This window comes from Anas acuta, chromosome 2 (genome assembly GCF_963932015.1).
Source record: "Anas acuta chromosome 2, bAnaAcu1.1, whole genome shotgun sequence".
NCBI classification, from domain to species: Eukaryota; Metazoa; Chordata; class Aves; order Anseriformes; family Anatidae; genus Anas; species Anas acuta.
Genome location: NC_088980.1, coordinates 50887025 through 50909600, shown reverse-complemented (window position 1 = coordinate 50909600; position 22576 = coordinate 50887025). Strand labels below are relative to the sequence as shown.

Genomic DNA, 22576 nt, shown 5'->3' with positions numbered 1-22576 from the left:
CTAAAGCAAGTTTGCTGGCTTCAGTAATTGGCAGACCCTATAAATGGTATTCTATTGCCGATACCTGGAATTTAAGATACAAGCCACTGTGATACTTACAGACATAAGAACATAGTGTAGAAGAGGGGGCTAGTGTTCTAGCAGAATAAAAGTATCTAATATGCAACCTCAAATATTAGTAGTGGAGCCCAAGTAATGCCATATAGCAAATCAGCATTCAGAAGCCTCCCCTAATCAAAAGTGTAGACAGTGAACTATTTTTGATTGTGTAAGTGAGCTTCTCGTTTTTTTCTTTAAAAGCAGTATAAATATTTTTCATCTGAAATTTCTTTGGACTCTTGGACTGGTTAAGAATCCTCCTCAAGTCCCAGATGCTTTCTTTTCAACCACTATAATGCAACATGGTAATGTTGCCTGGGCAACATTTTTGAGCTTTCCATGGAATATGAGTAACTGTCAGTCTACCTATTTCAGTGGGACGATTCTGCAAATGAGCCTGTGAATTGCCTACCTTCACTCAAATAAATAGTCTCAGTGAAGACCTGTAACACAGGAACATATGTTTTTATTTCTTTTTTTTGAACCATACACAGTAAGTACACTTCCTACAATCACCATATTTACTTGCCTCAAGTCTTTTGAAAAAAAGACAAAGCTGTGCTGAAACATAGCTTTTACAACTACATTTAAAGAACTGCTGCTGTAATCCAAGCCTCTCCCATATTCTTCTTCACTGTTTCTTGCATATCCAAGTTCCTTATGTGTTCTTGTGATGCACGGAAACAGGGCAGTCCCTTAACACGTCAGTCTCAGATGAACTTGTCAAGGTAGCAGATCACAGTAGCATTCTTCCCCACTCACTCTCCTCTGCAAAGAAACCAAACCAGGTCTTGCTCTTGTTTCCTACAGTAGCAGGAAAGGGTTTAACATAAGCAGCATTTCTTAAGATGGAGTGTCTCATTCGCTTCTTGGTTCAAACATTCAGATCACTCATCTCTCAGGTATGTGTCTATCTCCAGAATGAAAGGGTGTCTAATTTTATGAGCCCATGTTCTGGATCCAGAGTTAATCAGTGGGCATAAAGCAAAATCACATTTTAATAAATCAATAAATAAAGTCATAAACACTAATTATCCTCTCACTTGAATCAAGGAAAAAAACCATCATTGATTTCACTGCGTTGATGCCAGATTACACCCTTTCAGTCAGCTATCTGCCTCCAATATCCGGAACTCTGCCAATCACAATTGATAGCATCTCTACAAAGTTGTAAGGATGCAGAGACTTTCTTGCTGATTTTCAGATAGACCTTCGCAATGTACACAGACAATCTGTTATTCTTGGATTCAGCCAACTGAGCTCTCTGATATTGCTGAGGTATTGTATTGTTACCAGCAGGAGCAGGGCTAGGGCCTGGGAAAGAGATTTTTGGATTCTACCAAATTTATGAGTTTTGCAAAAACACCTTCAGAAATATTCTTATAGCTTCATATTTGACTTCCATAATCTAAATTTGGAATAAACTGGAATAACAGAATATCTACAAAGTTACTATATGCTAAATATTATGCTGACAACTACAACGTCTCCCTAGCTAACTTTCTCGAAATATCTAGTATAACACAGAATGATACACATTTCAAAACTTAAGTAAGCCTCAAATCAGTTACAAGAGACATGTATTCCTAATGTTTATCAGCTAAAATGAAACAAAGATCTTCTATATATGGCTTTTTAAGTATACGGATTACAGAATGAGGCAGCGTTTCATACACCAAATACTGCCAAAATTAAAGGAACAATTTTTAGAAACACTGTAAAACAAAATCTAACAGCTTTAATGCTGAAAGAGCCAGGGGCCCTTCAGTTAAAAAATTTTCCATGTAGCAACAGAATAAGCTGTGCTACAGTATTAAGAAAAATATGCTTTGCAAAACAGTATTTTATTAAGTTTATTCCTTATCTCCCTTTTTATTTAATTAAATGCTGGAATATCTAAAATGCTGTATCTTTCTCTTTAAAATGCCCATTATTCTGCTATTATAGTACTGAGGACTCCCATCTGACCATAAAGGTCAAAACTCTACAGTTTTTGCACAACTACTGCTCCGATAAACCTTTGACGGAATAAAACTTCAGCTGGGGTGAGAAAAGCAAAATCCATCCCAGGAAGTAATATAAATTAAAATAGAACTCATTTAAAGAGACAAACAGAGAGGGGAATCACAAAGGTGCTTAAAACATTGGTTTGCCCTTCACTGTGTTTGGTGAACTGAGTTGCAGAGGTTTTTAATGAGGATTAATGACCAGCTGGGGTTAATGGCCCTCGGCTGCACCTCAGGTCATTAACTCCTCCCTACCAGTTATTAATCCCCAGGAAATACCCTGCACCTCTCTCTTTATTGCTTAATCATAAGTAGCAAGAGATGATCAACCAGTCAAGATCCTGGCATGGTGTGAATACTCCTGGTCCTGTCTCTTCACACAGCATGTCTTATGGCTTAGAACAAACTATTCAGAAATTATACACTGAGGTCACAAAAGGATGAAGAAATGCATGTAAACAGAAACCATAAATGTTTTGTCTGGTGATTGCATTTCATATTTCTTCTTACAATACACACATAATATTTATAGCTTGTATACTTTATGAAATTATACAAATCTGTTTGCAATTCCACTGCTGTTAAACTCATGGGGACTCTTTTCTTTGCAGTTCTAGAGCATACAATGGGGCTTATATTCTTATTACTGCTGCTTTTACAGTGGGAAAGTACCAAGGAGATGTTACAGCATGTAGTCTGAGAAGGAAAAGCACCAGGGTCAACCTAGTACACTGCAACCAAGTTTCAGAGGCATACAAGAATCATAGGATCACGTGGCTATAACAACATGCTTGCCATTAGTAGGAGCAGAGTTCAAGGGAGAGTGTCAACCCCTAGTCTTGTATTTTCCCCCACCCTGCGAAACAGCTGGTGCAGTCCCAACCTCAAGCTCGTATTAGCAGAGGATGATCAAAGTTTGTGCATGGAGTTCACAAAAGAGTAAAAATACAACTTTTATGTTTAATTTTGTTACAGCAAAAAGATAGTTCTGGAAACCTGTTTTGCTGAAGATAGGAAGTGACATTTGTATGATATAGCATCTTATGGACAAAAATAAATTCATCTTTCTTGAGTATCTCCACCCTAGAACCAGAATTTCTAAGAACATGACCATCAATCAGGATATACCTAACTACAGCTAACACTAACTCATACCTACTGTGCTCACCCACTCTGCAAGATGACATACAAATATACTAATAAACAATCTGAAGTCATCTATCTCAACTGCATCTTCAGTGAATAACTCTGTCCTCTTGCAGTGTCATTTTATATCAGTCTCACAGAAGCAGCAAAAAGGGATTACTTTTCTATTTCATTCTTTCCCATTCCAGTGTATTTAGACTGCCCATGTCATATTTGTGGGGCATTGATATTTTTTAATGGATCAATAAATAATGTCTACATGTCTTTGCAAAAAACTCTTACAGGTAAGAGAAATATTAACTTCCAGCCCCAGAACAACCCAATTTATTTCAATTGGAATATCAGTATGAATATATGCTTGAAAAAATGTAGTCTTGAGGGGACAGTTCCTCACTCTCCAAAGGCTACCAGAGGTTGATTGCTATTATTCCCTTCAAAAGGAATAAAATCACATTGAACTTCAGATCAAAATATAGATCCTTTCAGGTCACATTTCCCAATGATCCATGGTGATATAAATTAAATCAATTACATCTTTTATTTGTACACAAATTACAAGTTAAATGGATGTTCTGCTGCCCTACTTAAATGTAATTATCTATGAACACACACAACACTTTTTGTGCTCCTTCCTCTGACAATGTCATATTTTTTCTTAGTTACAGGCTGGGTTTTGAACATTCAGTAGAATAACCCCTATTTAGATGTAAAACCAGCAAGAGCTGGGTGCCATCAAAATTAGAAGAATCAAGAAAAGGGCTGTAAAAAGAGGTAGTATATTTGATTTCAGAACAGCTTGTTTAAGTCCTTAAACCACCTCAGCTGCAACATTTTCATTAACTTCAATAGGTTTTGGATCAGGATCGGAGTTGGAATGGAAGTTGATGATAATAATAGGAGTATACTGACTGATGCCAGTAGGCTTTAAATTGGCCCATTATTATGAAAGCTCTTTACAAGAATAAGTAATCTGCAGTGTGCTATATACACTACCTCTGTACTCAGAATAATGTGGCTAGTGTGGCTTACTGACTCACTGTTTTTACCATTTGCACAGCCACTAGGTGTCAAGGTGATTTTTCTTTTTCTTTTTCTTTTCTTTTTTTTTTCCTTTTTTTTTTTTTTTTTAACAAAGTTAAAATCTTTTTAAACTTGAAAATCTTTGGATTTCATGGGTCTTATTTCAAAAAATAAATAAATAAATAAATAAAAGTGGGACCTCCTTCCTCCTACACTAGTTTCTGTTAACCTATGAGCCAAGCTTAACCTGATGAAACATCTTTACATCAACTACTCACATTTTACAGAAGTTTTTTCCCTAATTAATTTAATCATATACATCAATCATATTTATTAAATTTTGTTAACTATTAGGTACGTTCTGGCACATAAGATTTTAAAGATTTGTTTAATGTCATATCTATATATAGTAGATAATTGCATACAATCATAGAATCATTTAGGTTGGAAAAGACCTCTAAGATCATCCAGTCCAACCTTTAACCTGGCACTGCCAAGTCCGCCATTAGACCATATTTATATTCATTAAAGTTATTCATTTAATTCCTTTGTCTGGCTGTAGGAGAGAGCTATGAATACATGTTTCAGTTCACTTTAATACTAAAAGCATATATTGCAAGCAGCAACAAGTGTACATTTATAAGGATCACTTGTGAAATGTTCTGGGTGTGTAATGCCAGATTCTGAATCCTTCTGTTCCTACATAATAGACTTGCAGAATATAAAAGACTCCTACCCAGCTATCACATTTGCCTCTTTGGATGGAAACTAAATAAGCATTTATATGTACCTTAGCAGTTTTACTATGTTTTCTGTAACATATGTTTCTACTCAACAGATCATCAGAATGGGCTTCTTCAGAAATCAGTGACCATAAGTTCTTGGTTTATGTTATTTAATAGCTGCTCACAATGATCTCTCCTTCTGTCCTTAAAGGACATAAATACATCATCAAAGGAGTGCTACTTAGTAACAGCTATAAGATAAACAAGTTTGTTTTCTTATCATTATAATGATCATACACAGGTGTTTGTTCATGCAGATATATATCAAATATGTAATAGATGTCGATCACGATGATATTGTGTATGGTCTTTCAGAAGCCTCTCAGGGCGGGTTGGTCACTAGCACTCCTGACAAACCAGCCAACCTAGGAGTTTGAGTTAGCACCTGAGAGAGAACAAGTTTTAGGTGATCATCAAGACTCTTTCTAGTTCATGGAAAAAGACGAACATGTGGATAACTCAGCCACGGAAGATCTTTGGACAAGAGTCTGTATATTTGGGAATGCTTCCTAAGTCCAAGTTTCAGATGATGTCTTATCCCATGTTTCAACTCTGTATCAGCTCAATATCAGGTATGCACAATATTTTCTTCTCCCTCTGCCCAGATCACTACCAAAAGGAAACCCATCTCTCTTGGCCAGAGAAGCACCACACTATGCTCCAACTAGATCCCTAATTTGGCTAAATCAATCTTATGACTTAATATTCACCATATATTCAGAGGTCAGACAGATGCAGCTATTCTCCTTAAAAGCACAGCCTATAGATAACACATTTATAAATTAGATCTCATAGACAAATGCTTGCAACTGGTTGAGATGAATCCAGTCTTGCTAGGTATTTATTAATACATTTGCTTATTTATAGAAGAGATTGAGACATCCTCATCACTAATTCTCTGAAATACACACCCTAACTTCAATATAGTCTCTTTTCAATCATTCTAGAGATGATAGTGACAAAACAGAACAAAATACAACAATAATACAAAGCAGCACTATAAACAAGATGAATTTCCAACCACAAAACTTGCATACATTTTTAAGACTACAAATACAGATCTCTATTCAATTCTTTAGAACCCAGCTTGCATTTTGAACATAAATTTGCTTTGCCTTACTCATGGGGAGAAGGAAGAAATCTAATCAAATTCTACTGAGTGTTTTCTCTGCTATAATTTAGTGGTAAAACTGGCAGGCTGCCTAACCATGTCAAAAAGGGATGCATTTGAAATGCTGTAACTATAAAATAACAAGGAAGCTTTTAGCCACATTCATGTAGTGGAGACTATGAAAATGTTTACTTGTAATGTGGTTAGCATATGAAAAGATTAATCTAACAGGAAAATACGTTTTAAAGTTGTGAAATTGTCTTGCTTGATGTATAAATATTTTATGTAAATAAAAGCGGATTTGAGATTCATATAACATTTATATATTTTTAAAACTAAAGGCGTAGCACTGACTCTGCAAAACATTTTTCAGTAATACTCTCACTCTGCTATCTACACTAACGCCTTTATTTGTTTATATTAGCTTCTACCCTAATGAAGATGGCGCCGGTGGTTCTGTCTGGATAAGCTGCTGACAGGACACCATCAGCTTCGATGGAAGGCATCGCTGAGAGAGAGACAGCATTTTTTCAGCTCAGTAGCTCTGATTGCAGGCTATGGAGAAAAAAAAAATTGATGCCAATGGCTGGAATAAGGAAAGGTGACTTTCTTCAGGACTGTGACCAGAGAAGTTTGAGAAAATTGGGGTGTCTCACACAGGGATGTTCTCCTACATTCTCTGAATATCTGAGCTCATGTCCCCAAGTGGTTTTCCTTACTACCACTTCCTTCATTAAAACCGTCACTGAAACATAGAAGTCAGTTTACATTCTTGAAGATTTGGAGCCTGCTTCTAAATTACATATCAGAGAGGGGGGCAAAGGGCCCCCCTTTTCATTTTCATGAATGAAAAGTCAGACGTTCATTTTCAGTTCTGATCACAGTTAAGTGGAGCTTGCCTTTATTATTTTTTATTATTTGGATCATTGGTCCCATTCAAGAAGCAAAATGGAATAGCCTTGCAAAGACTAATGGCCAGGTGACAATACCAAATCGTTTTCTTAAGATGCAGATAGCTGCTACCACAAACACTACTTCTGTAGTGTAAGGATGGAACTACCTTTGTGGAAGAACTGACATTTTCTACCAAATTTCACATAATCACAGAATGGTCGAGGTTGGCAGGGATCTCTGAAGACCATCTAGTCCAACCCCTCTGCCAAGCAGGATCACTCAGTGCACATTGCTCAGGATGGCATCCAGGCAAGTTTTGAAAATCAACAGAGAAGAGACTCCACAACCTCTCTGGGCAACCTGTTCCAGTACTCTGTCACCCTCAGAGGAAAGAAGCAGCACCTCAAATTCAGCCGGAACCTCTTGTGCTTCAGTTTGTGCCTGTTGCCTCTCATCCTGTCACTGGGCACAACTGAAAAGAGACTGGCTCCATCATTTCAAAGCATTTTCAAAAGCTGTGGCAGAAGACGAATGTCTGAGTCAAGACCCAAGGCAAAGATGGATGCATTTACTGCTTCAGTTGCACAAATTCACAAGTTCATAGAGAACAGAAGTGTATTCATTAAAGAATCTACAAAATGACACTTATCTTTGTATGCCAGGTAGCATTTAAAATTCAACTGAAGAACAAAATAGCCTATATCTGGGTATTAGGGACTGTGATGAGTTACTGCATCTCAAATTATAATTATGATAATGGAAATGATTATTAAAATAACAAAAACTGTAGTGATCCATACAGCTGCTTGATATGTTTGTGTGTTTCAGAGACTCACTAACTTTGCATCTCAATGTAAATTATTTCTCTGTTGTTAAATAAATATAAATAAAACTGAAAGAGATAAATACAATGAAGTATATGGATTTGTGTCACCAAGTTAATTAAATCAAAGGTGTTACATTTAAGTCAAAAAATATTCTTCTGAATGGCTGCATAGCCAAGTTCACACAGTGCAATTTTGTGGATCATTCTGCCGTTGTAAATGCTTGTAGATTTTTAGGGCAGGGAGAAGGCTGGGAGAGGTGTGATGGTAATACGTAAGGCGAACAGGATGATTCAAGCACATTTACAAACCTAAGCTTGAACAAAGTCGTGACCTCTCTCCAAATGCACAATCAGAAGTACTCTGTATCATTTTTATTATTGTTATTTATATGTTTCTAAGCCAGTACTGAATTCCAGTGGGATACCTCTGAAAATCAGACAATGACCTGCCATGTGACTATGATAGTCTCTCTTAAGCAATAAGAAAAGCAAGGGGACCAGCTCGGATACAGAAAATGTACTCTGAGAAAGAAGAAGATATACATCCAGCAAACAGCATGCAGTAAAAAATAAAAATAAATAATAATAATAAAATCCTTTAAAGATTCCTACAGTAATTTCACCAAAATGCACAGTGTGTATAAAATACATGCTCGTGGAGTGGAACATAACACTTGAAGCAGCAAGAGATTAGCACCAATACTTTCACACGTTATACATCATCTGAGGCAAGGGGGAGGGGAAACAACCACCTAAACAAATAACCCAATTCCCATGTACAGATCTATATCAGTCAAACCAAAGATTGTTTCATTATTAATCATAGAGTAAAAGAATATAAAATGAAGTAGAGTTCTTTCTTTTAAATACCAAATGCATTGAAGCAGCAGTCATTTATTTTTATGTCATTATTTCTTTTGATACTATGCAAAATACCTCCATTTCTAAATGCTGGTTTTCTAAAAACATAACCATTAGGATAGTTGTTACATATTTAATTTCATGCTCCACTCAGCATAAAGCAGTTGAGAGACTGCCAGCCAGAGCAAATTAAGTAACCGGTTAGATAATTTCCTGCTTAATTGAAAGCAGGTAGTTTTTAAAAGTAATAATTGATTTTGTTTCTAATGAGTGTGTAGCTATTCCTTCCTTTTTCTACTCCTGTTATTAAACAAGATTGCACTAAACTGTTGTACACAGTAATGACAGACACAGGAGGAAAAGAATTAGAGAATAATGTTTATTTAATATTTTAGGTTCCAGTTGCAATAAAAGAACGGGGGAATGGCATCTTGATATTGGTCCTCCATTTAAAGATCATCACTTCAAGACCTCATCCAGGTTGAAAGTTCTTACCTTCATGCTCTTCGAAGACAATAAATGACCCAGAAATCTCAGCTTAGTTCAAAGCAAAGAAACATCAATCATCCTAGCAGACAGTAACTGACGTCAGCAGAAAAAGTGGTCTGGAATCACTTCTGTCCTGTTGCTTTTGGGAATGGTCACTCCAAGAGAAAGCTGGAATGTCTAAGGACAACAGATAAAGAAATCTTTGACTGACACATTTATGATTGGAAAAGAGGACTTAATTCTCCACAACTGTCAAAACAGCAACTGTCACAAGCAGTTAATTCACTTTAAAATTATATTTAAAAACAAAAGAATAATAGTTCTATTAAAATGCTTAAACAAAATATTACATTGTCTGATCTAAAGAAAAAATCAAAATGACTGTGTCCATCTTTTTTCTTCCACTTCTTTGAAAATTAACAAAAAGAAAAGTACATTCTACATGCGTAGAAAATATTCTTCCAAGCTTTGTATTACAATCCAATGTTTTGACAAGTTAATATAAATAACAGTCAAACTCCAGTGTGATTCATTTTATGCTCTATCCTCATAACTGTTGAGCACCTAGGACGACTTCCCTTCAATTTGTGCATATATATAAGCATCAATTCCCTAAAGTGAGTGATGCAAAAACAAGCCAGAGTCTAAAATCAGTAACACATCTGTATAAAAATCAGAAGCTATAGCACTGCGCCACACCCACCCAGTCAATTTATAACCACTACAGCATGTTGAACTAATTCTCCCAATGAAAAATCATTCCTGAGTTCAGGCTGGTAGGTATTTCCCATATTGCTGTTATTGATTAATGCCCTGAGACAATTAATATCTGCACTGGGTAAAGTAATCAAGAGTTCTGGAGCCTGTCAGTAGTTTGATCCATGCACTATCAAAAGTATTACATGCAATTATAAATATTTATATCTTATATTTAGTATACAAATCCTTAGTCTGAATTTACAGTTTTACATGCAAGGATTTGAAGAAAACCCTCTATCTACACAGAACAGAATAAAGAGGTATGCAAGGGAATCATAAGATTTGGGGATATCTTCTTGAGCTTGCTTTAAGAAAGTACAGTCACTGACATTTACTAGTATGCCAAACAACAAGAGGGTTTTTTTTCTTTATGCACTCTGTCAAGCCTCTAAAGGGGTTAATAAACTCAACGGCAACACCACGTTTTGTTTTTCCTGAAAATCATGGTTGCTAACCATAATGAATTCTCCTTTTATTTAAAGGTCATCAATACAGTCCTTAGAGATTGACCATTCATACACAATGGCACTGAATGACACCTGTCTTCTTGATTAACACTCACCCACTTTTCACATGTGACTACTTATGTAGGAATACAGGTTAACCATATTTGTAGACATCTAGGTATGCATCTCAATTTGTAATAGTGTGGTGTGAAATGGCTGGGGAAATAGGTTAAATTTGAAACAGATATTTTATACAAAGAAGAAAACAAATGTGAACAAGCCATTCAGTTTTAGTCCAAGCAAGTACAAACAGCATATCATCAGGTACTACTCCTGTATTACAAACATTATAGGGGCAAAACAGATATAAAACTTCCAGAGCTTTTCAGCTCTGCATTCAGAGTGCTTCTCATACCTCACCACTTGCGAAGCTAGATGCTGTAGTTACTAGTAGTTAAAGTTTCCTGTTGTCAGAATAAAAGAAATGGAACCCATCACATAGTCTGTAAATCCTGACATGAAGCAGTGTATCTCACGTAGTGAAGTCACGCATTTCACACTGACTGATGTAGTTGCTGTTATAGTTACTGCTATAGTTGCTTTCAGTTCAGCAGCAGGATTAGAGCTGATTTACCATTTCCCCTTCCAATATTTATAGCATCTCATAGTCCATCTTCTCAGAGGTCAAAGAGAACAACAATTAAAACTGCAAATTGTCAGGCTGTCCATCACAGATCTTAGGCCAGGGTCACTTACAGACCAAATTAGTACAAACAGAAATTGTGGGAAAGGAAGACAGTAAAAAAGAATAATTAGAAATATGATGTGGCTATGGTTAAACTGGAGGTGGGAGAGGGGAAAATGTTTTACTGTTCAAATGAATACTTTATGAATGGTTACTCTAGTAAAAAGCTGTGATTCCTGAGGACACTGGAAAAGCTTCTGGGAGATATTTGCATGTGATTAACAAATAAACAAAGGAGTTCTTTCATTATAGTTATCCAAATAGCACTTAGCAGACATCCATCTGCTTAAAGTTATTAAGAATTTAGATCAAGTGATTTGGGCTTGTTGGACTTGTGCACAAAAGCTATATGATGCTAAAAGGGTCAATCACATGAAAATAAATACTTTCAGTATGCTACCGTACCTTTACTATATACATGTGTATATATACATGTATATATGCATATACATGCGTATATGCACACATGTACAGTGCACATTCATGTGTATAACTCATACAAATACACTATTTATGTTTAAATTCTGAAGTCTGAAAGAGAGCAAATAGAGTACAAAATGAAGACTATCTCTGATATCTTCACCAGTCATTGATATTCTGTTATTAGGACAGACTTGATAGCACTGAATAGAACAGTGACCACAGATCACAACTGCATACTCTACTTTTAAAACAACCCCCAGGTGACCCCAGCTTGCAGATTCTCAGGAGTTTTCCACTGAACTTTTGCCAAAAGCACATAGCCGATTAATCTGTAAATACCATCTTCTGAGTAAATCTAACTTCTGAATTACTTTCTGCTAGTACTTAAGTGAAGCTATTTTCCCACAAGCTTTAGAAAGAAGTCATTAAAGATTACCAATTTCTATCTTAGATTAAGATCTAATAAATCATAATCAAACAGAGTAGGAACTGGTATTCAAACCATTCATAATTACAAGAAAAGGTTAGCTGATCTAGAATACAAGGATGAGCATGTCAAAATACGCTCTTTGGAACAGAGACCAATACAGTATAACCAAACAGGTTAAAAGTCTTTTCAGGAAATTAGTGAGAAAGATCATAAATTGGCATTCAGAAAGATATTTATGTATATATAGACACACTAATTCTGAGTTCTATCTTCTCTGCAACTTCAGATTGCAGTTAATTAGCTATTAAGAAGGCTAGGCTATAGAAGGAAGTTTCTAAACAAAAACATAGTTCTAGGCTTGCCCTATCCCAATGACCATACCAAAATTTTACCATCAACCTAAGTAAGAATGTTGTCAAGTCCTTAGGAAATAAAAAGTCATTGCAGCAGAGAACAACTTCTCCTTTATCAAATAAGTATTTGAAGACAGCAGCCTGGCCAGATGGAAAGTCTTTAACAGACTGTGCCTCATTACAGCTCCTAGTAAAGGGATGAATCCTCTGCTCTTGCTGCAGTCTTGGGAGCAAACTAGCTTGGAGAAGTCTGCACAAGAGCCAGAGTAAAGTCTGAAATGCCTCCTGGAACACCCCATGCTTAGCTAAAGTCTTGTCTTTTTCTGAGAGTTTATAGCTAGGATCAAGTGACCCGCTATATTGTCTAGACTTGTGTCGGACTCTGAAATCACAGCTGCCACATGTGAAAGGAAGACAGAGAAAGACAGCACTGCTGATTTTCTACAGAAAGTTTGGGCAAGTCAAACAAGCTACCTTAAAATGTTAAATACAGTTTTTAGCCTAACAGCTAGAAAAATAAAATCAGCTTGACTTCAGACTGTTGGAAACTTTCTGAAAATCAAAAGCAAGTTCCACATGAAAGATGCAGTCCTATAAGTTGCCCACATTTAAAGATAAATGTGCCCACATTTAAGGATAAATTAATTTAAAATTAAGCACTATGGGTATATCTACTTTCTCAACTGTTACTAATCTCAAACTATCTACCCTAACCACCCTTATGAAGGAGTTACCCACAGGAAAGGAGAAACAACAAAAATATTCCAAATATATGCTACTAGATCCCTGAGGGACTAAACAAAAATTGCACATATTTTCTCTCCTGAAGGGAGAACAAAAATGTTTACAAAAACAAACAAACAAAATCCTACTGAATAAAATATAGTGCAATAGCTCTATTCTGAAACATTTACCTGTTGTCCTTCCTCCCTCAAATAGCAACACTGTTAATGGTCTCAGTGTCATAAAGGCTGAATATGCTCCTTTCATTCTGTGTCCAAAATGGGTGCTCTGGTATGGGAAAGTGAGTGATGTTGCTGCCCAGGCTGTCCATTTTCTGTGGATAATTAAAATCTTTAAGAACTGCTACAATAAAACTTCTCAGAAACACAATATATCCCAATACAAACAGATACAAACAGGACGACACATTATTCTCTGAACAAGATTACCAATGACGTATCTTCCCAGTACCTGGAACAAATACACCTCGCACCTCCACACAGGGGACAAATAGCCACAAATCTGGCACATCACAAAGGAGCACTCAGGGCACCACACAGCTCTTAGTAGGGCAGTCAGGAGCTCCACCCCGTCAATCCATACAAAGCAAATACAAGATGAGTAAATGTGCCACAGTGAAGTCCCACCTCAGCACATTCTGTACTCAGATCTCCACATCTGCTTAGGTTTCAGAAGCACTGTAGAGTCACAGATTAAAATCTGATTAGGTTTAAAATAACATTTCAGGTATCTGGTAGAATCACATTTAAAGCTCACACGAGGAAGAGCCATGAGGAGTTGCCTGCATATAAGAGCTTCAGTCAAGAGCAGTAGGTCTCCTTCACAATACCATGATCCTTTTTGTAAGTATACCCTGGTGGGAATAATAAACCCAAATTACATCAGAGAGTTAAGACACGCTCTTACCTCATGGCCCGGATTCAGAGCCACATAATTCTAGATATAACCTCTGCAGATTTCAACTGTCTAGCATGTCGGGCTGCATTATTGAACGCTGAAATACTGCATTTTGAGTGGATGAATCTAACTCAAAGGCACTACATTTTAATTGCAGTACAAATACCCTCTTTAACCTAGGCATAAAAGCCACCCTTACTCTTCCACAAGAAAAACATAGAGCACTGGCAGCATAAATGAACAGACTTTGCAGCACAAGCACAGAGCAGATGCCATGAGGCAGCCAGAAGTACAGTTGAATTTACCACAGCTAAGAGCCTGGCTGATCAAAAACATGAACCTTCCATTTGACAATATGAATAAGATGAATAGCGGTAATTAACAAAACATGTTACAATCCATGCAAATACTTTTTTTACTTTATTAATTATGAAAATATAAAGGGCAACTGTCAGGTCAAATTTGGTCAACAACTTACTTGTTCTTTTGCCCTAAACCAACAAGGCTTCTCCCCCCCTCCCCTTCTTTTTTAATTCACATGGAAATAGGTTTACATAAATAGAACAGTGCAGTCCAACTACTGTTAACACTGTTATGGTAGACTGGAATTTCAAGGCTTTCATGCTTAATTTTCTTTTTTCTTCTGTTCTTTCCAAGAAAATGTACTTTATTATAGCAGGATTTTTCCATAAATTAGTTTGCTTTAATTACACTGTTAGAAACCAATTAAAAAATGTTATGCATACATGCATGCACACACCAAACACAAAACAATTTTTCATAGTTACCATAGTTCATAAATTTAGTATGAACCCTCCCAGGACCAAGCCTGCTCATTGGACAGTTCTAGGGATGCAATGTCATAACAAAAATGTGCTATTTGCCACTTTTTATTCCAGTCTAAAGCCTGGAAAATAATCACCAGTCACAGGCCTCCTTTCATCTCCTTATTCCCAGTCAACAGTAGAGCGATATCCCAAATCCTAGCTGTTTCACTGATTCTCTCCAGCACTACCTTGTTTCTCTGGTAAGTACAGCAAAGTCCTCAACACACACACCCTGTAGAGCTGCATTTTCTCTGTGAATGCTCCACTAGACCTTCTTCCCCCATGTTCTAGCTCATAGCATAAGCTGCCTGAAAATGTATCCTTTACCCCTCTGACTTCTTGAATGGGCATAGTGGGCTCGTGATAATATAATCCCACATAAAAAAGCTAGAAAATTTTGACTTACTGGAACCCAGCATCCCTTGGCACCTAAGCAAAAATGAAAAAAGTTCAGAATAAGGCCATATGTTTGAATTTATTCCGTTTATCAGAAGCATAAACTACAAAGCCCCAATAACGCAAACAAACTTCAAAGATGAAAAGAAATCTCTGAGTCTAACTTAGCTGAAATCTCTGAGCTGTCTAACTTAGACAGCTGTCATTGGTGTATCCAGGTATGTGTTTTGCACTACTGACAATGAAAGCATATTGAAGACTGTTTACAAATCAGTAAACAGTTTCTTGCACTTTATAAGCTTTTAATATAATGATTTACTTTAATTTTAGAACAAGAGGTTCTTTCCTTCTTGGACAAAGCACATCCCATAGGCAACTGAAGACTATGCTTCCCATATTTCCTTATCAAGTTGCCACCACCACCGTAATATACAGCTAGGCCTGATTTGGAAAATGGGAATTGTTTGTGTTTCAAATGGATAAGAAAATCACAAAAAGCTTTGAACATGTCTCATAGGCATGTTGGCCCATGCTATTTCACAAAGAGAAGTCCTCCAAGTTCAAAACTGACTGCCAAGGCTGCATACATGACATTTGCTATTTCAGTTCCTATGGGAGGGTCCAGATAAGATCCTTCTGGGTGAAGAATAAAGCTAGACAATCTCTAGCCAAAGATTTCAGAGAATGTTTTAGGCTTTAGTCTTTGGAAGTACTGACAGTGGCCCTGATCCAGTAAAGCTCTAAAGAACATAATTTAAACACTTTGCTACATCAAAACTGTAATGTGCTATGAAAGAACACAAATATCTGACTAGTACAAATACTGAAAAAGGGAACACATAAGCACAGTTGAAGTTTAGCACTATACTCATTTTTTACAATAGTCAATTCCACGTTCCCATGGATCTGCCCTGGTAAGTTTTCTTACCCTTAAGAAAAATTAATGGCAAAGTGTCAGGGTACAGCCCTAGTCTTAAACAACATTTCCTTGTGCTACCGACTCTCTCTGTAAACTTTCCTCCTAGTGCTTTTAGCGATTTTCTGCCCAATCACCACATTTTAGCTTATGTGTCTACAAGGACAACACTAGATAAAGTCAACCTGCAGTTACACCATAGGTGATGAGCAGCAAATCAAGAAAGCTGACGGGACAGAGGCACCAGAGGAAGCTCCGTGCAGAGCCAGTTTGGGTCTGTTTGAGTTCATTAGGTCAGGCTGCATCCCATGGCACTGCAAATTCACATCCATGCAAGTACTTTGGTGTAGCATGGGCTATGAATACATCTTGTAGAGCTTGCCCAGATATCCTGATGCAGTGCTCCCAGGACAGCAAAGTCCAGGCTGAATGGCTCTGGGACCGAGTTGATGCCACTAACCCTAAGCTGAACTCAGTCTAAGCCCTTGGTTGGGCACAGCACAAAACCAGCCTGGACCTAGGACTGCAACTGAGTTTACTTCACTATGGGGCACAGCACACAGGCTCCAAATGGTGCTGCAGAACTCAGGCTAGCTCAGTACCTCCAGCTGAGCACAATCCACGCTGATTCAGGGTTATGTTCCTGTGTGGTCACTGGCTGTGCTAGGCTCCTCAGCTGTCCTGATAACAGGAACATGCAATAGGCACACCCAAGCAGGCACAGGTCTGGTTCAGCAAGACTTAGTGCTTCAGCTCTATAGGGCAAGGAAGCAGCTGGACTGCATCCAGGCTCATACTCAGTGCTAGATGTTCCAGACTCATGCTGGCTCCTGACGAACTAATCAGACATCGTTGCAACACACTCTTTAGCTCTCATCGTCAGAGTTTCCACAGGGCTCCCCTCCCCAGCATCACTTACACTAGTTTGCTGTGCCTGCTTTGTACCCAATCCAGGTCTTCTGGCTGTCCTGAGCCTAGGTGCAGCTCCCCAAGGAAACACATCACACAAAGCTTGTACGTGAAAGCACAAAATACAGCCTGAGACACAGAAGTGTAACAATACCTATGCAGAAGGAATATTAGAATTAGCATAAGTTACTCCGAGTAAATCAGAACAGATAGTCTGTGATTGCATTATACAGAGACCGCCTTTATATCGAGATGCCAGCATACCAGCCTTGTTCTTTAACGTCTAAAGCATTTGGTTACAATGAGTTATAATTTATTATAACAATGTTAATAAATTAAAAGCACAAAGGGGCAATTACAATCACATTAAAACACTCCGTAATTTTGGAAAATTAATGTTTCACTAAGTCTTCATTTTTACAGCTAAATTGAGTCAGAACTGTGTTGTTCCTACACTATGCTAACTAGTATGTGTTAAGCTTTTCTGAACCATATGGAAAGCCATTATTTTATTTTTTTTTTCTTAAGCAGGATTCTCACCACTTTGTTTAATATCACTACAAATTATATAGGCTAATATTTACAGATGGTTTCGCGTCTGAAGTGTGAATCAGCAAACTGCAAGACAACAGGTAGGAAGCGCTCATTCCCAAAGGATGTGGTGTCAGCTCCCTGCCCGAGGACCGCACCACAGGCCAGGAGGTCCCCTCACTTCTAACCCTGCGTTGGGGTTGGGACTTTGGGGTGTTTTGTAGGACCAGGCTGCAGCAGGATCCAACAGGAGAGGTTTCTGAACCACAGTTAGTTGTGGGGGGAAATGGGAAAATAAAGAATTGAAGGCTGTGCTTGGAAAGCCATCAGGTTTTTTAATGTTAGGCTGTAGGTTGTTTTTTTGTGTGTGTGTCCTGGTGCTTCTACTTCAAGTCTCAGCCAACTTTTCCACCTCAGCGCCCAAAGATGGCACCGCACCTGCGTGCCCAGCACTATGGGGGCAGCACGTTCAGTGTGCGGGGGCTTCCAGAAAGTTCTGCAGCGGCTTTCCAGGTGCTGAGTGGGGCTAGGGGGGGACACAAGCAGCGCCCCCCACACACACATACACATACACAGCCCCCTCAGGCGGCGGGCCGTTGGGGCCGTTGGTTGGGGCGGTTGGCGGCGCGCGGGCAGCTGGAAGTCGTTGCCCGCCGATTGGCGTCCGCGTTGCCACGGCGACCGCCCCGGCGGCGCCAGCCGGGCCGCAGCGCGAGCGGGTGATGTCACGCGCCCGGCGCCGGCCGGTCTGGGCCGCCCGCGGCTGAGGCGCGGGGCGGGGGTGCGGGGAGGGGAGGAGGGGGGGGGAGCGGGAGGCGGTCCCCTCACGTTCAAGCTGCGCGCCCAAATCCGCTTTTTGGGGTGTTTTCAGCGGGTTTAGGGCACAGTCCGCCAGGCACGAGCTGGCTGGGTGTTTTGTGACCCGGCAGGAGGTGCGGGTGAAGCAGCAAAGCCAGCTTATCTCGCCGAAAGGCAGCCAAATTCTCGCCCTGGTGTCCCATTATTGTAACTTTTCTGCTAATAAAGGGGTTCGGCTATAAGTTCTCGGGAAGAGAAGGAGTATTCACCACCACTCGCCCTCAAAGGCAGCAGAAAGCATTGCTGAGGCAGAGATTTTTTCCGTTTTCTGTCTTTCAGATGGATTCAGGCAGCGCTGATGCGGTCTGTGGGCAAGGCGAAGGCTGGACCCTGCTAAAGTCTGCGCCCTAGAGCACCTTGTGCTCGGGGACACACAGCGGGACCCCTCGCAGGTGGACAGAGCGTGTGGAGGGCTCACCTGGCAAACACTGCTTTGGCCAGAGAGCTGCAGGCTCAAACACCCGTCTTCCTCTCGTTTGGGAGGACGGCAAGTAAGCTAAGTGTATGTAAATATGATTGCAGTGCGAGGCTCAGGTTGTCTGATTTATTTATTTGTTTATTTATTTATTTATTACCTGCACAGCGTGGTGTTTAAGTGACCTGTAACCTCTAAGATCTTAGTGGGGTTTTAACACCGCGTGCTTTTGCTGACTGCTTAAGCGAAGTGAACCGGAGAACAATCCTTGACAACAGCCGCCTCCATCAGGTAGCTTCGAAGGAAACGAAATGAATGCCTTCTGGTGGGGGAAGGGAGCGAGCGTCCTGAGAAACTCGCTCCTCCGCTCCCACTGATCATCACCTGCGCTGGACTTCACACAGCAGTTTAATCCTATTCTCTCCCTCAAAGGTTTCAAGCCTCTGCAAGATCCTGACTGCTAGGGAACAAAGGCTGGTATGTGGTTCCCTCAAAGGTCAGTCATTAACCTGCCCCGACAACAGTTTTAGGAAGATCAAGGCAATGAAGAAAAACTAAGAAAAAGCACTTTCACTTTGGAATGAATTGTTCAAAATGCCCTTATACATTGAGTTTTATTCCCTTTCAGCTCCGCACTTTTTAGTTCCTGCACGTATTTATTTCTCATCAGGAATAATGGCAAGATTTGCTCTCCCAGAGATTTGACCTTAAGTTTATTCTAGCCACAACACTATAGACCATTTCATCAATTATAAATGTACTCATGTGTATAGAGGAACTGGTAAGCCAGCTCGGTAATACTACCTTGTCCTGGAGGCTTACCCTTATAAATAAATTAGGGGCATATCTTTATGAAATACCAGTAGAGAGAGAGAAAGAAAAGAAAGTAAGAGAGAGAGAATGAAAGGAAGGAAGAAAAAGAAAGGGAGAAAGGACGTAAGGAAGGAAAGAAGAGAGAAAAAGAGAAGGAAAGAAGAAACAAAAAGAAAAAATCCAGATTCACTTAAAAAAAAAAAAAAAAAAAAAGGACAAGGGCTAACATCAAAAGTGCTTTTTTTTTTTTCCTGTGATTTGTATTTTGTGTGTCAGTGTGTCTATACATGAGACAAAATACTGGATATGCAGTGGCCAGACTATCAATGACAGTCATTTCCATAAGTTATTGATGACCCTTTAGCTCCCAAGTGACAGGCCAAAGTAGAGCCACGAGCAACTTATGAAAGGTCATCAATAACAACTGAAAATAAATGTGTCCAGTGCCTGCCCATTGTGTGTCCTGTTTATGCAATGCCAGCTTAAGTTTCATCTGGCATAGTTTTTAACGGGCTGTAACCATCTTAGTTCCTGTCTGGAGCAACAAGGTCTTCCAGTGTTGGAGGAAGACGTGCATCTCTCAGCACAGCAGGATGAAACAATACCCTAAGGAGTGAAAGGAGAGACTGTGCACCTCACTAAAACATTAAACACCACAGACAATCCCAGTGCAGCAAGTGTAAGACCATTCAGAAGAAAGAAGATACAGGGAAGTTGGGAGGAAAAAAAAGGAGCAGCTGAGATGCAAGGTTGTAAATTATACCTTGTGTTAAGGTTATAAGTATGTAATATTCTATTAATGTATTGCTGATCATAATCTATGTCATACTGCAAAGAAGATTGATGCATTGTGCGTGGAAAGGAGTTTCTGGAGGCAAAAGAAAGCTCTTTCTGTCTATACTGAGTCTCTTATTCCCAGTGGAAAAAGACTGCAATGGACACTGGATGCAATCCAGTGGGGACCAAACAATTGGTTTTACCTGTTTCTTTACAGAATTTACTTCGAATAATCATTGCCACTAAACACAATCTCTTTTAATTAGAGTTCTGTATTTAATATATGTATATATATATTAAATTATTTTGCATTTGCATTTTCATGTTTTAAAAAAATAAGAGTTTTGAGAAACACTTTTCCAGAGATTGAATCAGAGTAACTATTTCAAGAGGTCGGTCTGAAATAAGCTAATGACTTTGCATCCAGTTGTGAAACTTCTGCTCACTTGAGCAGGCCTGATACCACATCCTTACTCAGGCAAATAAGCTCATTAACTTCAAGACAAACTTCCTATATGAGCAAGTATTTGTGCTGCTTTTCAAGTCAATTTCCCCACTGAGGTAAGTTAAGAGATTTGCTTGAATAACATATATCAGTGCTTTAAAGTGTTGAAAGAGCATGCTAGTGGAGTTAAAATTACCAAAATAAATGTCATTAACACTTCAAGGTAAGTATGTGGAAACATACTGGTATTGAAGACAACTTGAAATAGTTACTTAGCATAAGCTGTGTGATTACCAAAAATATTCTTATATTTGATTTAACTCGTTTAACTTTAAGAAAACAAAGTAAAAACTGTAAGAAAATGTGCACGTTGAAGCATTTTTAAAAGCAATTTTGAACCTGTCTTGACTTTCACACGGTTTGCCCTCTGCACAAGTAGGAAAAACATGAAGAATTGCTATACAATTACTCTCGAATGGAAAATAACATTCATTCCCATTTCTTATAAGAGAAAATTAGTAAGTCACAGAATATACTTAACTGTGAAGAATTGCAGTTCATGGATCATTGTCCGATATTCTCTTTACATCCATCTTTCATTTTATCTGCATCTCCAGCCATTTGCACTCTGCAATGTGTATCTTGATTTTAATTCACTGTGGTACACAGTGGTTTTCATTACACAGTCCCGTGGTCCTAATTAACACCTGAGGTCATTTTAGTACAAAGTATTATTGGAATTAAGACCTAAGTGTGTGACCCTAACTACCAAAAGGAGACAATGTCACTCTCACTTTCTTTCTTCCACTCTAAATGTGACATCCAGCAAGAGCTGTATTCTGTCAACCGAAGTGAAAATTTTTTTCAGAAGCAGTGTAGGCTATAAAGAATGATCACAAAGCATCCTATCAGAAATTAATACAAACCTCATTTTTTAGCAGAGCACTTTTTCAAACACTAGTACATAAGCAAAGAAAAACTCAGCTACAACCTTTGAAATAATCTCCTACTATTCTACAATTTGTTCTGCTGGATGGAAGAGAAGAATGAGGAAGAGCTTTTCTCTTCTGTTACTACGCACTTGTTAGATTCTCACATGTTATGGCAACAGGAGCACCGCAGCAGGTAAATAGAAAATAAGGTTACACAGAGTTCTGCCTTTCTCTGAAGTGCATAGGGGTGGCCCATAAACAACTGTGGTAAGGGGATTTGAAAACAACTTGAAAAGCTTCCCCCCACCACCATACCTGAACTCTTAGTTCTTTCTAGCTTCTGTTCCCAATAATGCCACCAATGCGACTTGAATCCAAGCAGCAAATGTTTTCTGAAGTGCTTTAAATACTGGTCAGGCTGTCACAACAGCACAATGCAGAATTGTAAATTAATATTTGGCAAGCAGGTGATATCTCAAAGTGATTTTGACCCATAAAAGTACTTTGACAACCAACTGACCATTCACAAGAAACATCAGAACATTTGCATCAGAGCAGAGAAATCAAAGGTCTCTCCGCCTACCTTGAATGTCCCTCTGCTGTGAGAAAGTTGGTCTCTTCTCACTCAAAGAAAGTGATTCTCATTTTAATCCTACAACAAAACCAAACCAAAGAAAAGCCACAAAGATTTTGAAGAATTCCTTAAAACACTCACAGAGATCA

At 38.7% G+C, this 22576-nt stretch overlaps 2 long non-coding RNA genes across 6 annotated transcripts; one reads left to right on the top strand and one right to left on the bottom strand.

Moving 5' to 3' along the window:
* Positions 1 to 545: 545 nt before the first annotated feature.
* LOC137851714 (uncharacterized) lies at positions 546 to 13984 on the bottom strand. 5 transcript variants are annotated; one of them, XR_011093386.1, is made up of 5 exons: positions 13894 to 13984; positions 13588 to 13814; positions 13308 to 13450; positions 9244 to 9414; positions 5202 to 6722 (listed from the first exon to the last, which is right to left on the bottom strand). It is a non-coding gene; the product is annotated as an uncharacterized lncRNA (long non-coding RNA). The 5 variants fall into 5 exon arrangements; XR_011093385.1 differs by having other exon boundaries at positions 13764 to 13814; XR_011093387.1 differs by lacking the exons at positions 5202 to 6722; positions 13894 to 13984 and adding an exon at positions 546 to 903 and having other exon boundaries at positions 13764 to 13887.
* A 4430-nt stretch (positions 13985 to 18414) lies between these two features.
* Positions 18415 to 21054, top strand: LOC137852716 (uncharacterized). Its single transcript, XR_011094001.1, has 3 exons — positions 18415 to 18962; positions 19055 to 20257; positions 20292 to 21054. It is a non-coding gene; the product is annotated as an uncharacterized lncRNA (long non-coding RNA).
* The last annotated feature ends 1522 nt before the right edge of the window (positions 21055 to 22576 follow it).